This window comes from Macaca thibetana, chromosome 15 (genome assembly GCF_024542745.1).
Source record: "Macaca thibetana thibetana isolate TM-01 chromosome 15, ASM2454274v1, whole genome shotgun sequence".
Classification (NCBI taxonomy): domain Eukaryota; kingdom Metazoa; phylum Chordata; class Mammalia; order Primates; family Cercopithecidae; genus Macaca; species Macaca thibetana.
Genome location: NC_065592.1, coordinates 48,250,257 through 48,268,725, shown reverse-complemented (window position 1 = coordinate 48,268,725; position 18,469 = coordinate 48,250,257).

Genomic DNA, 18,469 nt, shown 5'->3' with positions numbered 1-18,469 from the left:
GGCCTCAGCCTCCCGAGTAGCTGGGACTACAGGCGCCCGCCACCTCGCCCGGCTAGTTTTTTGTTACAAATTGCATCTTAAAGTAACAAAATGATTCATGAGGGGAAATTTCTTCAAAGAATCATTAAAAAGCTAATGAAAGAAAACAGGATGGCACAGTTAGAATATCACCATTTTGCAACTGTTCATTTATTAATAAATCAATGCAGTAGTTTATCCATCAATAGCTGCAGACATCTCAAAAAGGGACCTACTGCGCCTCCTGGTGGAAAGCTGCCTCATTGGCCTGTGAAGTTGCCTTGCCAAACAAAAATTGAACCTGAATCTGATCAAGTTCCTAGATCTAACTAGTTATTTAATAACAGAGCTCCTTAAACAACACCAAAATGATACACTGAGATAAATCTAGATTGTAGGAACTGCATATAAGTGACTGGGTTTCTTAAGAAATATATTGAGTAAAAAGAAAGGAGAGAGAGGAGAATCCATAGATTAAAAGGACAGAGGGAAATTTAAACATTACTCGATGTGGTATTAGGGAATTGTCATTAAGTTTTTGTATATGATGATTTGTGGTTATATTTTTCAAAGGAAGTTCTAATCTCTTAGAGATATCTTCTGAAATATTTATAGATGAAAGGGTATGAGGTCTGAAGTTTACATCTGAATATTTGAGAAAGGAGGAAGAAGGCATAGAGAAATAAGACTAGTAATAAGTTGGCAACTGCTGAAGCTATCTGATAGGCAAATGGGGGCTTTTTATAGTCTCTCATATACTATTTTGTAAATGTTTAAAAATATTCTAAATAAAATTTTAAAAAAATTATGCCTTGAGGCTGGGCACAGTGGCTCAAGCCTATAATTCCATTGCATTGGGAGGCTGAGACAGAGGAATGTGTAAGCCCAGAAGTTGGAGACCAGCCTAGGCAACATACTAAGACCCCCCCCCCCCCCCCCACCCCGACTCTACCAAAAAAAAAAAAAAAAAAAAAAAATGCCTTGAAGTAGTAACTAAACTGTGTATTTAAACTATTACTAATTCTCAGTCTGTCTTATTACATTTTGGACTAAAATTTTGCAACCTACTTAGACTGGAACTCTCAACTTTGTTATGGTGAGATCTGAACAATTGATACTCAAGGGAAAGTAAGCCCCTGAGTGCTTAAACATCCCAGGAAATACTATATTTAGGTCCCCAATTGTTACCGGGTGCAGGCTCAGTTGCTCACCACTTGCAAAGCCAATAACAAGGATGAACTACAGCTAAAGAAAAGTTACTTTATTTCAGAGCTAGCAGTGGAAAAGTGGCCAAAGCTAGTGCCTTAAAGAAACCGTTTCAGCTTTCTAGATCAGGAGTAAAGGCTAAAGGGGAGTTTGGTATGATGGGCATGCAGGAGTGGTGATAGGTGTCAGCCTATGTGACTTGCTCTAATGACTATCCTGAGCTGTTGCCCCATCTGGTGTGTGGGCTGGTGCCATCTCTGGGACAGCCAGGTTGCAAATTAACTGCAGCCATGAAGTAACCTCTAGGTGGGGGAGAATCCCATAGTAGCTGAATTGCTTCAAGATTTAGTCTCTGGAACTTCTAAGCAAACACGTAATTAGATAAGGGAAACACTGTGCAAGGTGGTGCCTGGCAGAAAGAGTGACAGTAAAGACTATTATCTCATTGTTAAAGGCAAGACAAGGAACGGGAAGGAAAGAGAAAAAAACTTTTAAAAACAGGACACTCAGTTACACAATGAGTCATTTGATAACCCAAATGTTTCCTTTGCGAGTGGAGTTAAATACATTTAGTATTTCTTGAGTTTGGAACCATCATTCTGGCTTACTCTGGGAAATTACTACATTCCCCCCCACTCCCCACCACTACCACATTTGAAAAGAAACATAAATAAAATCAATATTGCTTAGAAAAATATACCACTGGCTATTGCCGACCGCATTTCCGTCCTTTCTCACTTATCTCTGGCTGTGAAACTCATGAGGCTGAGTTGAATAAAAAGGGAGCAGTGAGAGACCGTGTTCAGCTTAGCACAAGCAGAAAATGTGGACTCAGGAATTCAGATAGTCTGCAAGACCTGGGTAACTACTGGAGACATTCCCACCAGAGGGCACTCTAACTTGCTGAAAAATTATAAATACAAGTAAATCCCATTTTATCTCAGGCCTCAGTAACCAGTCCACAAAACTCAAAGGAGCTAAAGCACAGTGGGCAGGGAAGAGAGAGGGCCAGGAAATAAGATGAGGAGGTGTCTTCTGTCAATAAGATTACCTCTTCAACTTTGGATCCATCTAATAAGGGTCTAACCTCCAGCTATGTTTTTACAAGCCAGTAGGGGGCTTCATTTGCCCCCTGGCAGAGTGTACTAATTGGGGCACACAGGCCGTGGATTTCAGAGGCTGTGGAGAGAAGGCAGGTTTGAGTGCAAGACCTCCCCGTCAGACTGAGTCTGCAATCAGGAATGGAGATGGAAGTTCCACATCCAAGTTCCCTTTCCATCATTCAGTCAAAAGTTTAAGGGCCTTGGTCCTATCTTCATTTTAAGCACCACTTGTCCCACATAATTGAAAAAAAAATTAATTTATCCAGAAATTCCTTTATCTCCCTGTAAGTTTTGTTTTTTTTTTTTTTTTTTTTTTTTTTTTTTTTTTTTTTTTTTTGAGACGGAGTCTCTCTCTGTCGCCCAGGCTGGAGTGCAGTGGCCGGATCTCAGCTCACTGCAAGCTCCGCCTCCCGGGTTTACGCCATTCTCCTGCCTCAGCCTCCCGAGCAGCTGGGACTACAGGCGCCCGCCACCTCGCCCAGTTTTCTTTTTTTTTTTTTTTTTTTTTTTTTTGTACTTTTTAGTAGAGACGGGGTTTCACCGTGTTCGCCAGGATGGTCTCGATCTCCCGACCTCGTGATCTGCCCGTCTCGGCCTCCCAAAGTGCTGGGATTACAGGCTTGAGCCACCGCGCCTGGCTCTTTTTTTTTTTTTTTTTTTTAGCAAAAAAAAAAAAAAAAAAAAGTTTCATCCAACCATACAAGACATTATTATTTTCAAGGGGACAAGGAGGCAAACTTGCTCATGTTGATCAGAAAAATCTGTGAAGATGCATAAGCGAGGGCATTCTCCTACAAATCCCTACTGTGGAACTTTTCTGGTCAGTGTTTTGGAGATACGCAGAAACTAACGGCATCAGCAATTCATGGTGAAGTTTGCTACTTATAGGGCAGACGGTCACACACAGTGTACCAGAGACAGAGTTGTGAGCTGCACCTGTAGTTGAATATTAGTTTTCATCCGGGAAGCACAATGGGCTTGACTACCACTGTCTTCATATCCTTCTTATATTAGTAGAGCCGAATCACTTGTCTGACGTCTTCAACATTTAGTAGTCGAAAACAATATTCATTTGCTCAAATTTGACTTCTAGTTGGACCCCCGCACTCTCAGTGGCAAGTGGTGAGGTGCCAGTGAAACTCTAGGAAGAGCAACTGATTGGCCAGGCGCGGTGGCTTAGTCCTGTAATCCCAGCACTTTGGGAGGCCGAGGCGGGCGGATCACGAAGTCAGGAGATGGAGACCATCCTGGCTAACACGGTGAAACCCCATCTCTACTAAAAATACAAAAAAATTAGCCGGGCGTGGTGGCAGGCATCTGTAGTCCCAGCTACTCAGGAGGCTGAGGCAGGAGAATGGCGCGAACCCGGGAGGCGGAGATGGCAGTGAGCCGAGATTGCACCACAGCACTCTAGCCTGGGCGATAGAGCAAGACTCCATCTCAAAAACAAAAACAAACAAAACAAAGCAAACAAAAGAAAGAGCAACTGATTAAAATCACTAACTTTGTAACACAGGAGCCCTCGAGTTCTCTGCAAGAGTTTCTGAACTTTGTGTTTTCATTTCAATGATCATTTTAAAACTCTGGCATGAGTATATTCTAGATCACTTGGATAACCACCTTATAACCAAACACCCAAACCGTATGAGTGTTTACAATTGTGTGGGAGCCAAGAGGAGGCCCTGTAATGTTCTGGCACTTTATATGAATAAAGGTTTCATAGTCGTCCAGATGTAGGGAGGTGGTGAAGAGAGTCATCTCATAGCACACTTCACAGGACACTTCCTTTAGTAAGTGAGGTAATAAATAGGCCAAATGGAAAAGCATTTATTATGACTTTTAATTGTTCAAGTATTTTATTACTATTGCAACTTGGAGGGTGCTATGAAGCAGATCAGCTCTTCAAAACAATGAATTGGTTCAAAAATTAGTTTAAAAATTGTCATTATTTAAAAGGAAAACTAAAAACAATGTCCGTGACTCAAATAATGTTCCGGAGTGTTCAAAGTCAATGTAATACACAATGAAGCATAAAATCTCCAAATGCATCTTTCCACTATTCAACCCAAACCATTGTTTTTGTTTTATGAAAATATTATTCATTGAATTTTACTAGTTTTATGTTTTTGTTTGCACTTAACTTGCAAATTAATTTCAGTTTTATGGTTGAAACAAACTATACACTGAATGTATATGTAATTTGATGCTTATGAACATTTAAAGGAATAAAAATAATTTAACACAAGATATTCAATAATTTTTTGCTCCTCTAAAAGGGATTATTATATTATTTAACTTTGAAAAACACTGTTATAACATCATACAAGTTTATTTTTTCTATAAAGCTATTAATAATCAACAGGGAATAAACTAAAGAAAGCCAGAGTAGGCATATAATCAAAAGCTGAGCTGCACTGCCTTTTAGGGACTAGAATGACAACTAACTTTGTAGGATCGAATATTTTTTTCAAAACACTTTATTAGTATGGTGGCTTACACTTGTAATCCCAGCACTTTGGGAGGCCAAGGCAGGAAGATTGCTTGAGGTCAGGAGTTTGAGACCAGCCTAGGCAATACAGTGAGACCCTGTCTCTAGAAAATAATAATTGTAATAAGTATATACATTTATGGGGAACAATGTAATGTTTTGAATACACTGCAGAATGATTAAATCAAGCTAATTAACATATCCATCGCTTACTAATTTTCTGTGGTGAGACATTTGAAATTTACTCTCTTTGGCTGGGCACAGTGGCTCACACCTGTAATCCCAGCATTTTGGGAGGTTGAGGCAAGAGGATCACTTGAACCCAGGCGTTCAAGACCAGCCTGGGCAACATAGTGAGACCCCCATCTCTACAAAAATTAAAAAATTAGCCCAGCATGGTGGTGTATGCCCATGGTCCCAGCTATTTGGGAGGCTGGGATGAGAGGATCACTTGAGTCTGGAAGGCCGAGGCTAAAGTGAGCCACGATTATGCCACTGCACTCCAGCCTGGGTGACAGAGTGAGACTCTGTCAAAAAAAAAAAAAAAAAAGAAAGAAAAAATTGATTCTTTTAGCAATTTTGATGTATATGCTATTTTAACTATAGGCACCCTGCTGTGTAACAGATCCCACAAATTTATTCCTCTCGCCTAACTTAAATTTTGTACCCTTTGATCAACATCTCTCTGTCCACCCACTCCCCCATACTCCCAGCCTCTGGTAACTACCATTTTACTGTTTACTTTCATGAGTTCAACTTTTTTTAGATTCCACATATATGTGAGATCATGTAGTATTTGTCTTGATTGCCTGGTTTATTTCATGTAGTATAACGTCCTCTAATTCATTCATGCTGTTGCAAATGACAAGATTTCCATATTTTTTTAAGGCTGAATAGCATTCCATTGTGTATACATGCCATATTGTCTTTATCTGTTCATCCACTGATGAACACTTAGGTTGATTCGTATCTTGGCTATTGTGAATAGTGCTGCAATGAACATGGGAGCACAGATAAAAATCTTTTCAACATATTGATTTCAATTCCTTTGGATATATATCTAGAAGTAGAATTGCTAGATCATAAGGTAGTTCTATTTTTAGTTTTTTGAGGAAAGATCTAGTATTCTTAGATAAGAGATTATTCTTTAATTTCAACCTAGTAAATTACATTTCATAAATGATGCATCTTATGGAACCTCAGAGGCCAAGTGTTTAAGCCTAAAGTTTTCTAAAATCTTCCAGAAATATATGTTTTCTTTTTGTTCTTACTTTCCTTCTTTTCTCTTTTCCCACCATGAGTAACTAATTTTGTCTTTTTTCTCCTTAGTTTTAGTTGATTTTCTTGGGTGATAGATGGCTTTTGGAGGGAAAAAAAAGTGGGATCTGAATCATTTCAACTGATTATAATACAAATTTTCATAGTAATTGATACAATTTGACCCTCATTTTTTACTTCATAGATGTGACTTAAGAGTCTTAAAAGTCTTTACTATTTGTAAAAAGTATTTTTGAGCATTGTATATAAATGCGGCTGTCTTCTGTTTATGTGTCCAAAATAACATCTTTCAAAATTGGAGTCAATCCTCTCAAACCATGCTGCTGCTTTATCAACTAAGTTTATGTAACACTTGACATCCTTTGTTGTCATTTCAACAATGTTCACAGCATCTTCACCAGGAACAGTTTCCATCTCAAGAAACCACTTTCTTTGCTTATCCAGAAGAAGCAACTTCTCATCTATCAAGCTTTATCATGAGATTGAGGCACTTCAGTCACATCTTCAGGCTCCAGTTTCTAATTCTAGTTCTCTTGCTATATCCACCACATCTGCAGTTACTTTCTCCACTGAAGTCTTGAACCCCTCAAATTCATCCATGAGAGTTGAAATCAACTTCTTCCAAACTCCTGTTCATATTGATACTTTGACTTCCTCCCATGAATCACAAATCTTTTTAATGGCATATAGGACAGTAAATTCCTTCCCAGAAGGTTTTCAATTTACTTTGCCCAGATCCATCAGAGGAATCACTATCTGTGGCAGCTGTAGCCTTACGAAATGTATTTCTTAAAGAATAAGACTTGAAAGTTGAAATTACTCCTTGATCCATGGGCTGCAGAATGCATGCTGTGTTTGAAGGCATAAATACAATATTCATTTCTTTGTACATCTCCATCAGAGCTCTTGGGTGACAAGGTGCATTGTCAATGAGCAGTAATGTTTTGAAAGAAGTCTCCTTTTCTAAGCAGTGGTTCTCAAAGTGGGTTTAAAATATTCAGTAAATGATGCTGTAAACAGATGTGCTATCATCCAGGCTTTGTTGTGCCATTTGTAGATCACAAGCAGAGTAGACTGAGAAAAATTCTTAACGGCTCTTTACGGATTTTCAGAATGGTAATTAGCAATGGCTTCAACTTAAAGTATCCAGCTACATTCACCCCTAACAAGAGAGTCAGCCTATCCTTTGAAGATTTGAAGCCAGGCATTGACTTCCCTCTAGCTATAAAAGTCCTAGATGGCATCTTCTTCTAATATAAAACTGTCTGGTCTACATTGAAAATCTGTCGTTCAGTGTAGCCACCTTCATCACAGATCTTAGCTACATCTTCTGGTTAACTTGCTGCAGCATCTACATCAATACTTGCTGCTTCACCTTGCACTTTTGTTATGGAGAAGGCTTCTTTCCTTAGCCTCATGAACCAGTGGAGAAACAGCCAGTTGGTGGAGCAATCAAAACCCATAGACATTTATCAATTAAGTTTGCTGTCTTCTATGGGTGTGGTTCATTGCACCATAAAACAATTAGAATAGTAACACAAAGATTACTGATGAAAGATCACCATACCAGATATAATACTGATATAGATTGAAACATTGAAAGAATCGCCAACAGGTGACACATAGACATGAAGTGAGCACATGCTCTTGGAAAAAATGGTGCAGATAGACTTGCTTGCCATACAATTGCCACAAACCATTAATTTGTAAAACATGCAACTTATGTGAAGTGTCATAAAGTGAAGCACAATACAACAAGGTATGCCTGCATTTGACTGACCCAGGAACTCTGGCCTGTAGCTTCAAATCATAATCCCAGGCTAGACAGTGGCTCATACCTGTAATTCCAAACTTTGGGAGGCTGAGGCGGGTGGATCACTTGAGGTCAGGAGTTTGAGACCAGCCTGGCCAACATGGCGAAACCTCATCTCTACTAAAACCACAAAACTTAGGTGGGCATGGTGGTGTGCACCTGTAATCCCAGCTACTTGGGAGGCTGAGGCAAGAGAATCGCTTGAACCCAGGAGGGGGAGGTTGCAGTGAACCTAGATTGTGCCACTGTACTTTAGCCTGGGTGACAGAGCAAGACTGTCTCAAAACAAACAAACAAACAGATGAAAAATCCCACGATAGTTTTCAAGGCTTTTAGTAACCTGCCTTTATTTTGCCTATACCACCTAATTTCACCCTCTCCCCCTACCTCAACCCTACATTATGGAGCAATTGCATTTCTGTCCCCCAACAATATCACCGTATTCACTACCATCTCCTTGACTTCTTCCTATCTGCTAGCAGACAGTCTTACCCAAGTCCTACTGCCTCTGTAAACTTTGACCTCCGTGGCTCAGTGATTTTTGCTTCTTTTGCCCATCTAAAGGCTTCTTTGTCTGTTAAACCTATGCCAATATTTGCTTTCACAAATGGCTCAGTTGAAAAATTTACACAACATCCCACTCTGCATAGCTTGAATATACCTGAAATATCTGTTATTGGAAACAGGCACATCCATATCTTTGCAGGACATCTTGGAATAGAGTTCATTAAGAAGCTTGATTAGCAGGAAACGATGTATGATAACATTAGTAAACGTCTGGTGGCTAAACTGACAAGGCCCTGTTTCCAAACTTCCCAGGTGGTGAACACCTCACACTGCACTCACCATGGCTAAAGCTGTGGGAAGCACCTCTTTCCAAGCCTCATCATTTTCAGCTGCAGCCTGCCTCTGACTCCACAGAGCAAATTCTGTCAGACAGAATGTTATGGTTTTACTTATAGCTGTTCTGCTGGATGTTTTCAGTATTTATAAACCATGTGCTTGCTCTCAAAACTTGAAGAAAAGAGTTTGAATGCTCACATGTGTCTCTGAAGAAAATCATTGCCTTTCCTATTATCATCTTTCCTTCTCCCAGTTTCTTCTCTCCTGTCTTGATCAGGGTAATTAACAAATAACTCCAAATTTTCATTGGCCTAGAATGATAAAAGTGTATTTCATGTCCCCATCACAGTCTATTGCAGGTTATGGGGATTAGGGTGGAGGATTAGGCTCTCCTCAGACATTCAAGGATGCAGAATGATAAAGGGTCCCATGGTCTGCCTGAGCAACGACATCCACCAGATGTGGGTGGGGAGGAGAGACAAAAAAAATGTGGGATAATGTCGGGTATTTTAGGAGCTAGGACTGCAAGTCTTCCATCCCCATTCCATTTGCCAGAACTCAGTTTTACGGCCCCACCTAACTGCAGGAAATGCTGGAAAATGTAATTTAGCTATGTTTTCAGGAAAAGAACAAAATGAGTTTGATGAACAAACCCTTCATTCCATTTGGCTAGGGAGAGGTTTATGCATATGCTTCCTTGGAGGACTAAGGAAGGGTATATGCAACCAGTCCACGGAAACATCCTTTGACATCTCATACATGCCAACAATGTGTTTGATGGGCCGTACACAGTCCGGTTACATCTGTAACAAACATCTAGATTCTATATAATATACTATCTTGTATAAATCTTGGATCATCTCACATATACATTTTGTTAATTCTTCAATGAGATTTCACAGTTGAGGGGGTGGCAGTGAGAGGAGACAAGCTAGAAAGGGCTGTTTTCCATAGGAAAGGAAAAAAGAAAACAACTTAGTTTTAGAAACTTAGTTGAATGTGTATCCACAGAACATGATATTACAAAATTAATCAGTGCAGGAAATTAAGTGGAAGGATACTTATTTCTGCGCAAAAGATTTGTATTGGGGACAGTTAATTTGGGTCTCAAGGCATGAAAAAGCATATTTTAAAGACTCAAATGTAAGGTCTTGGAGGATGCACTCATAGCTTCACAATTAGGAGACTCCACTAGATGGCCCTGTTTCAAAATGCTGCAAAGCTGGAGATGTACAGCTTCCTGGTAACTGCAACTCTCAGACCTTTTCAAGTATTTAGGGCACTTCGTTATCAATTGTAGTTGATTTTTCTAAAATGCTATTGATGTGGCAAATTTCCTCTTTCAGTATGACATGGAAATGTTTTGGTAAAAGAATTTAGCCCAAAGTGTTCTTAACAGAGTATTTCGTTCTGAACAAATCATTTACAATGAACAACCTGCACTGAAATGACAGCCTGTCCCCCAAAGTGCAGAATCAGCAGTGATGTTGCAAGAGTTCAGGAAGAAGCTGGAGCTGTAAATTTCCCTTGCTCCAAGTGGATTTTAAAGCCAGCACAGATTCTGTCCTCCCCCCTCCCTTTTCCAGCTCTATTTTGAGACACACATTTCGAAGTCCTAGGTTATTCTGTTATGTTACATGGATTTTGAGAGTTCCAAATAAGTCTAAACCACCCAATTAAAATATTTTCTGAAACTAAAATGGGATGATTATAATAAAAAGCTACAAACCAGTATTTATTAACTAGAGTCTGGTAGTTGTCCTTATTAGACATCTCCAGAATTGCTGACGAGATAGAACAGAGAATGCTAGTGTCTCTTTTTCCTAACTGTGCATTCATTAATGCTGGTATCCTTTGTGTCAGGTATTGGCTCTCAAACCAAACAGGAAGTTTATCTGATTAAAGATTAAAGACCAATAGTGGGATCTTCCACCACTTCTGCTCTCATGATCACCTCCTGCAAATTTGATAGTGGCAACGTTGGTTTATTCCCAGAAACAAAGGAAGCCAACACCAGAGCCTCCACTCATACCATCCATCAGGATTGTTCCTGTATTTAAATGGAGGCCCCACACTACACTCAACATTATTAAACAGTTCCTTTTTTTTTTTTTTTTTAAAGACAGAGTTTCACTCCTGTTGCCCAGGCTGGAGTACAATGGCATAATCTCAGCTCACAGCAACCTCTGCTTCCCTGGTTCAAGTGCTTCTCCTGCCTCAGCCTCCCGAGTAGCTGGGATTATAGGCATGCACCACCACGCCCAGCTGATTTAATATTTTTAGTAGAAATGGAGTTTCTCCATGTTGGCCAGACTGGTCTCGAACTCCTAACCTCAGGTGATCCGCCCACCTCAGCCTCCCGAAGTGCTGGGATTACAGGCATGTGCCACCGCACCCAGCTCATTATTAAACAGTTCTAAGACACATCCATAATTGTAGATGAGAAATCAGAGTACCACTTTCGGCTAAGATAGTCTCCTTCCAGTACTATGGCTATCTGGTTATCTTGGATATTATGTTGAAAATACCTTCCATCCCAGTTCTTCCAGATTTATAGCACTTATCCACTAAAACGTAGACCAAAACTGTTGCACATTTGTCTGTGCTTTTATCTGTGTGTGGGAGGTAGAATAAGGAGTCCAGAGAGTTGAGGGATTAAATTTGGCAGAGCTAATACGTATGTAATTCTACCTCTGGCTATGATGAACTACCAGGGACTGGATTTACCTTTCTACCCCAAAACAACTAGGAAATCTGACAAAATGTACGAAGCAATGGTTTTAAGACATTGGACAATGTGGGATCATGATCCCCGCCAGAGGGAAATAAATGAGGTGAGCCCTACAATTACCCCGTTTTCTGCTTGAAGAAGTTTTTAGGTTGCAGTGCAGGAAGAGAAAACCCAAACAGAGCACGGCAGTCTCACTGAGTTAGAGACTGAAGTTTTAGGAAGCCAAGGCAGCTAGAATTTCCCTCAGAGAGGAGGGAGCTACAGAGGGAGAGTGCTCTGAAGTTTTTCACTCAGTAATGATCTGTGCATGAGTCAGAGAAAACTACCTGAGGCCAGAGAAAGAAACCTGAGAAATCACTACAACAAACAATGCCAAGCATGCAAAAAAGCAGGAAAACAGATCCGTAACCAGCAAAAAATAGTCAGCAGAAAAAAACAAAAATGACAAAGATAATGGAATTAGCAAAGAAGGATGTTTTAAAAAGCTATTATGAATATGCTCTATATATTCAATAAGTTGGAGGAAAGCAAGAATGATCAGGAGAGGAATCAGACAACCTACAGAATGGGAAAAATTTTTTGCAATTTATCTATCTGACAAAGGTATAATTGCCAGTATATACAAGGAACTTAAGTAAATTTACAAGAAAAAACAAACAACCCCATTAAAAAGTGGGCAAAGGATATGAACAGACACTTCTCAAAAAAGACATACATGTGGCCAACAAATGTGAAAAAAAGCTCAACATCACTGATCATTAGAGCAATGCAAATCAAAACCACAATGAGATATCATCTCACACCAGTCAGAATGAGATTATTAAAAAGTCAAGAAACAATAGATGCTGGCGAGGTTGCAGAAAAATAGGAACGTTTTTACACTGTTGGTGGGAATGTAAATTAGTTCAAATTGTGAAAGACAGTGTGGCAATTCCTCAAAGATTTAGAACTGGAAATACCATTTTTGATCCAGCAATCCTATTACTGGGTATATACCCAAAGGAATAGAAATCATTCTATTATAAAGATATGTGCATGTGTATGTTCACTGCAGCACTATTCACAATAGCAAAGACATGGAATCAACCAAAATACCTATCAATGATAGACTGAATAAAGAAAATGTGGCACATATACACCATGGAATACTATGCAGCCATAAAAAGGAATGAGATCATTACCTTTGCAGGGACATGGATGAAACTGGAAGCCATTATCCTTAGCAAACTAACTCAGGAACAGAAAACCAAACACTGCATGTTCTCACTTATAAGTGGGAGCTGAAAAATGAGAACACATGGATACAGAGAGGGGAACAACACTCACTGGGGCCTGTTGAGGGAGGGCAGTGAGGGGAGAGCATTAGGGAAAACAGCTAATGCATGCTGGGCTTAATACGTAGGTGATGGGTTCATAGGTGCAGCAAACCACCCTGACACATGTTTACCTATGTAACAAACCTGCACATCCTGCACATGTACCCCAGAACTTAAAAACAACAACAAAAACACATAAAAATTTGTGGGGTGTAGTTAAAGCAGTGCTCAAAAGGAAAGTTATCATATTGAAGAATAATATTTAAGAAGAAATGCCTCAAATCCATGATTTAAGCTTCCACTTAAAAAACTATTAGAAGAACAAATGAAACCTAAAGTAAGCAAAAGGAAATGAATGAAAAGCAGAAATCAAAGCAAAAGGGAAAAGAAAGGTAATAGAGAAAAAAAAACCCAATGAAACCAAGGGTTGCTTCTTTGAAAAGACAAAAAAGGAAATCATAAATTTCTAGCCAGACTGATGAGAAAAAGTAGAGAGATCACAAGTCGCCAATATCAAATGAAAGAGAGAACATCACTACAGATGCTGCAGACATTGAAAGGAAAATAAAAGAGTGTCACAAACAATGCCAAGCCAATAAATTCAACAATTTGGATGAAATGGACAAATCCCTTGCATGACAAACACTCGCAAAGCTCATACATTAACAAATAGATAACGTGAATAACCCTATATCTATTAGGGAGATTTAATTTGTAGTTTAAAAACCTCCCACAAAGTAAACTTCAGCTCCTGATGGCTCTACTGGTGAATTCTAACAAACATTTTAGGAAGAAATAATACCAGTTCTACACAAACTCTTGAGAAAATTGAAGATGAGGGAACACTTCCCAAATCATTCTACAAGGGAAGCAGTACCCCAACATCAAAACCAAACAAAGACATTGTAAGAAAACACAATCACAGGCCATCATCCTTCATAATACAGACACAAAAAATCTGAAGAAAATTTTAGCAAATCACATCCTGCAGTATATAATATGATAACATCAGGACTACATAGGTTTATCACAAGAATGTAAGTTTGGTTGAAAGTTCAAAGATCAACTAATGGAACTTACCATATTAACACAGGAAAAGAGAAAAACTGTATAATCAATAGATGGAGAAGAAGTATTTGACAAGATTTGACACCCATTCATGATTTAAGAAAAACCCAAAAGAAACAAAACAAAGACTCTCTCAGCAAGCTAGGAAAAGAAGGGAACTTCCTAAACCTGGTAAAGAGTACCCACAAAAATTCTACAACATCTTTTTTTTTTTTTTTTAAAGAGATGTAATCTTGCTATGTTGCCAAGGCTGGTCTCAAACTTTGAACTCCTGGGTTCAGATGACCCTCAAGCCTCAGCTTCCTGAATAGCTGGGACTATAGGTTCATGCCACTGCACTAGCTACTAACATATTTAATGGAGAAAATCTTAATTCTTTCCCTTAAAATTGGGAATAAGGGAAAGATTCTTGCTTATACTACTTCTATTTAATATTGTACTAAAGGCCCTAGCCAGCACCATAAGGCTAAGAAAAGAAATAAAAGATACACAGATTTGAAAGGAAGAACTAAAACCATCTTTATTTGCAGGCCAATAATGCTACTAGAAATAATGAATTTAAAAGGATTGTAGGATACAAGATCAATATATAAAAATCATTTATATTCATATATACTAGAATGAACAATTGGAAGTTGAAATAAAAAAATACAATTTATAATAACATCAAAAATATTAAATACTTAGGGATATATTTAATACAACATATTTAAGAGCCATACACTGAGAAACTATAAAACTTTGCTGAGAGAAATTAAAGACCTATATAAATACAAAGAGCATATTTATGGATCAGAAAACTAAATATTATTAAGATGATAATTCTCTGTAAATTGATCCATAGTGTCAACACATTTTCAGTCAAAATGCCAACAGGTTTTAAATAGACATGGCACTTTTACAACTCAGTAGCAAGAAAAAAAAATACATGATTAAAAAAATTTTTAATCTCATTTTTATAATGGGCAAAAAATTTGAATAGACACTGATAGAGTTTTGAATGACAAGCACGGAAGAGATGCTCAACATTATTGGACACTATAGAAATGCAAAAAAAACACAATGCAACTTATCATTATTATTATTATTATTATTTTTGAGGTGCAGTCTCACTCTGTCATCCAGACTGGAGTGCAGTGACATGATCTTGGCTCATTGAAGCCTCCCTCTCCTGGGTTCAAATGATTCTCCTGCCTGAGCCTCCCAAGTAGCTGGGATTACAGGCATGCACCACCACGCCCAGTTAATTTTCTTGTAATTTTAGTAGAGACGGGTTTTCACCGTGTTGACCAGGCTGGTCTCAAACTCCTGACCTCAAATGATCCACCCACGTCAGCCTCCCAAAGTGCTGGGATTACAGGTGTGAGCCACCATACCCAGCCTCCCAGTGCAATTTAAAAAGAATGATTATATCAAGTATTGACAAGTAAGTAGAGCAATTAAAACTTTTTTTTCTTTTTTTTTTTTTTGAGATGGAGTGTCCCTCTGTCACCCACACTGGAGTGCAATGGCACAATCTTGGCTCACTGCAACCTCTGCCTCCCGGGTTCAAGCGATTCTTCTGTCTCAGCCGCCTGAGTAGCTGGGATTACAGGTATGCGCCACCAGGCCCAGCTAATTTTTATATTTTTAGTAGAGACGGGGTGTCATCATGTTTGCCAGGCTGGTCTCAATCTCCTTACCTCAGGTGATCCGTTCAGTTTGGCCTCCCAAAGTGCTGGGATTGCAGGCATGAGCCACCGCGCGTGACCCAATTAAGACTCCTATACATTGCTGGTGGAAATGCAAAATGGTACAGTCACTTTGGAAAACAGTTTGGCAGTTTCTTAAAAAGTTGAATGTATACTTACCATATGAACTAGCAATTCTATTCCTAGATTTACCATGAGAAATTAAAACATATGTTCGCATAAAAACTTATACTCAAATATTTATAGCAGCTTTATTTATAATAACCAAACCCTAGATACAACTCCAATAAATTAGATGGTAAATGGATTAACTAATGCAGATAAGTCAGACAGGCACTAAGTAGCTACCATTTAGTTAAGGAAAGTATAGAGTGAACTGAATAATCAAGGTACAAAGGGTACCCAGGTATGTGACCTACTTTAGACCAGTGGGATTGGGAGGGTGAGGAGAGATGCAAATTTAGCCCTTGATGCTAAGACAAGCATCTCCCAAACAACTCCACAAAGCAAGGTAATTTGTGGTTTCCATTTGATCAACACACAGCTCTGGAGGACTTTCTGTGAGTCAGGCAAAGAGTGTCAGCCCCTAGACGAAAATAAGATGAGGCATGTGTCCTTAAGGGCAAAACCAGGATTGCAATACAAAATGATCAGGGCAAACTGCTACTGAAACGTAGAGAATAATCTACCTATTAATGTTTTTAAAAACATTTATCGAGTACTAATTCTACTCCAGGTACTGTGTTAGTTTCTTTGAATAAAATTAGTGGACAAAATAGCCACAGAACTTCCTCTCTGGAAGACAAGGCAGCCATTAATCAAAGAGTCACACTGTACTCATCAGGATCCTTGGTTGTAAAAACGAAACTAAGTCTGGTTAAATTAAGAAGAAAAATAACTTGATGGAAGAGTATCAGATGGCTTACAGCATTCACAGAAATGTCAAAGAATCAGACTAAGGCAGAAACCAAAGAAGGCTATGCACAGCCAAGACTCTGCTGCAGGAACTAATACCTGCCCTGATGGTGACATGACTGTTGGACATTCACCACTGCCACCCCTGGACACTTGCCACTGTGACACTGGACTCTCAACTCTGCCCAACCAAGAAAAAGCTCTAATCAGCCCTGTGCTTTTGCAGCATTTCCTAAGGCTTATTTGCTTGTTCAGGCTAAGATCATGTGCCTGCCCAAATGTGGGAAGATGAAATGGCCTTCTTCCTCTTTTAGGTTTTGTAGTAGGAAGCAGGGTCTTAGTTAATTAGGTGAAGAGGAAAGGAGAGTGTTCCAAGCAGGGGAAACCACATGTTCCGAGGTCCTGTGGTGGGAGAGAGCATGATATGTATACCAGGCACTGAAATAGGATGGACCATGCAGCACCATAAAAGCCATGTTAGGGGGCTTTGACTTTATTCCAAGGGCAATGAGAAGCCATTGTGGGATGTTAACTAGGGAGTGACATACTGATCTGTGTGTCAAAAAGATTACTCTGCACTCTGGAGAACAAATTGGAAGGAGCAAGAAATGAAAGCAGAAAGATCAGGTACTCGGCTGCTCCAATGGTCCAGGGCAGAGGTTAAATGTTAGCTTTGACTAAATTGGTAGCAGTGGAAGTAGAGAGATGAGGACAGAGTCAAGAGCTATTTAGAAAGTACATAGGCCAGGATGTGATGATAATCAGATGTCGGAGGTGAGAGAGCAGTGGATCTAGGGTGACAGCTAAGGTTCTGACTTGCAGAACTGGATAAAGAGTGGTGCCAATCACCAAGATGGTGAAACTGGAGGAGGGCTAGCTTGGAGAGAAGAACCCAGGTTTTAGTATTAGCTCCATCTAATTTGAGATGGCTTGAGACATCCAAAAGACAATGTCAACTAAGTGAGAACCTCAGCTTAAATGAGTTTAACAAAAAGAAGTGGGGGTGGCTCACAAAGTGCAAGTAAAAAAAAAATCATGGAGGTAGGTAATCAGATATAGCAGGAGCCAAGAGTTGAAATAATATTAACGTGACTCATTTCCTCTCCTCGTTGCTCTGAAAAAGCAATATCAGTCCATTCAAATGAAAAATAAAAACATTTTCTTTTAAAAAACAAACAACAAAAACCTATGATCTCAAACATCTGCCAAAATGGATGGACAGAATGGCCTTCAAGAACTCATCCTAGAAGTCAAATTATCCTTGTTTGTAGATGATATAATCTTATATTTGGAAAAACCTAAAGATTCCACAAGAAAACCACTAGAAGTGATCAACAAATCCAGTAAAGTTGCAGGATACAAAATCAACATACAAATATCAGTAGCAATTCTATATGCCAACGGTAAAGAATCTAAAACAGAAATAAAAAGTAATCCCACTTATAATAGTCACACATAAAATTAAATACCTAGGAATTAACCAAAAAAGTGAAAGATCTCTACAATAAAAACTAAAAAACACTGATGAAAGAAATTGAAGAGGACACCAAAAATATTGAAAATATTTCATGTTCATGGATTGTTAAAATGTCTAACTACCCAAAAGCAATCTATAGATTAATGTCATTCCTATCAAACTACCAATGACATTCTTCACAGAAATAGAAAAAAAATTCTAAAATTTATATAGAACCACAAAAGACCCGGAATAACCAAAGCTATTCTAAGCAAAGAGAGCAAAACTGGAGGAATCACATTACCTGACTTCAAATTATACTACAGAGCTATAGTAATCAAAACGGCATGGTGCTGACATAAAAACAGACACATACACCAGTGGAACAGGATAGAGAACCCAGAAACAAATCGACACATCTACAGTAAACTCATTTTCAATAAAGGTGTCAAGAACATACACTGGAAAAAAAGACAATCTCTTCAATAAAGGGTGTTAGGAAAACTGGATATCCATATGCGGAAGAAGGAAATTAGACCCCTA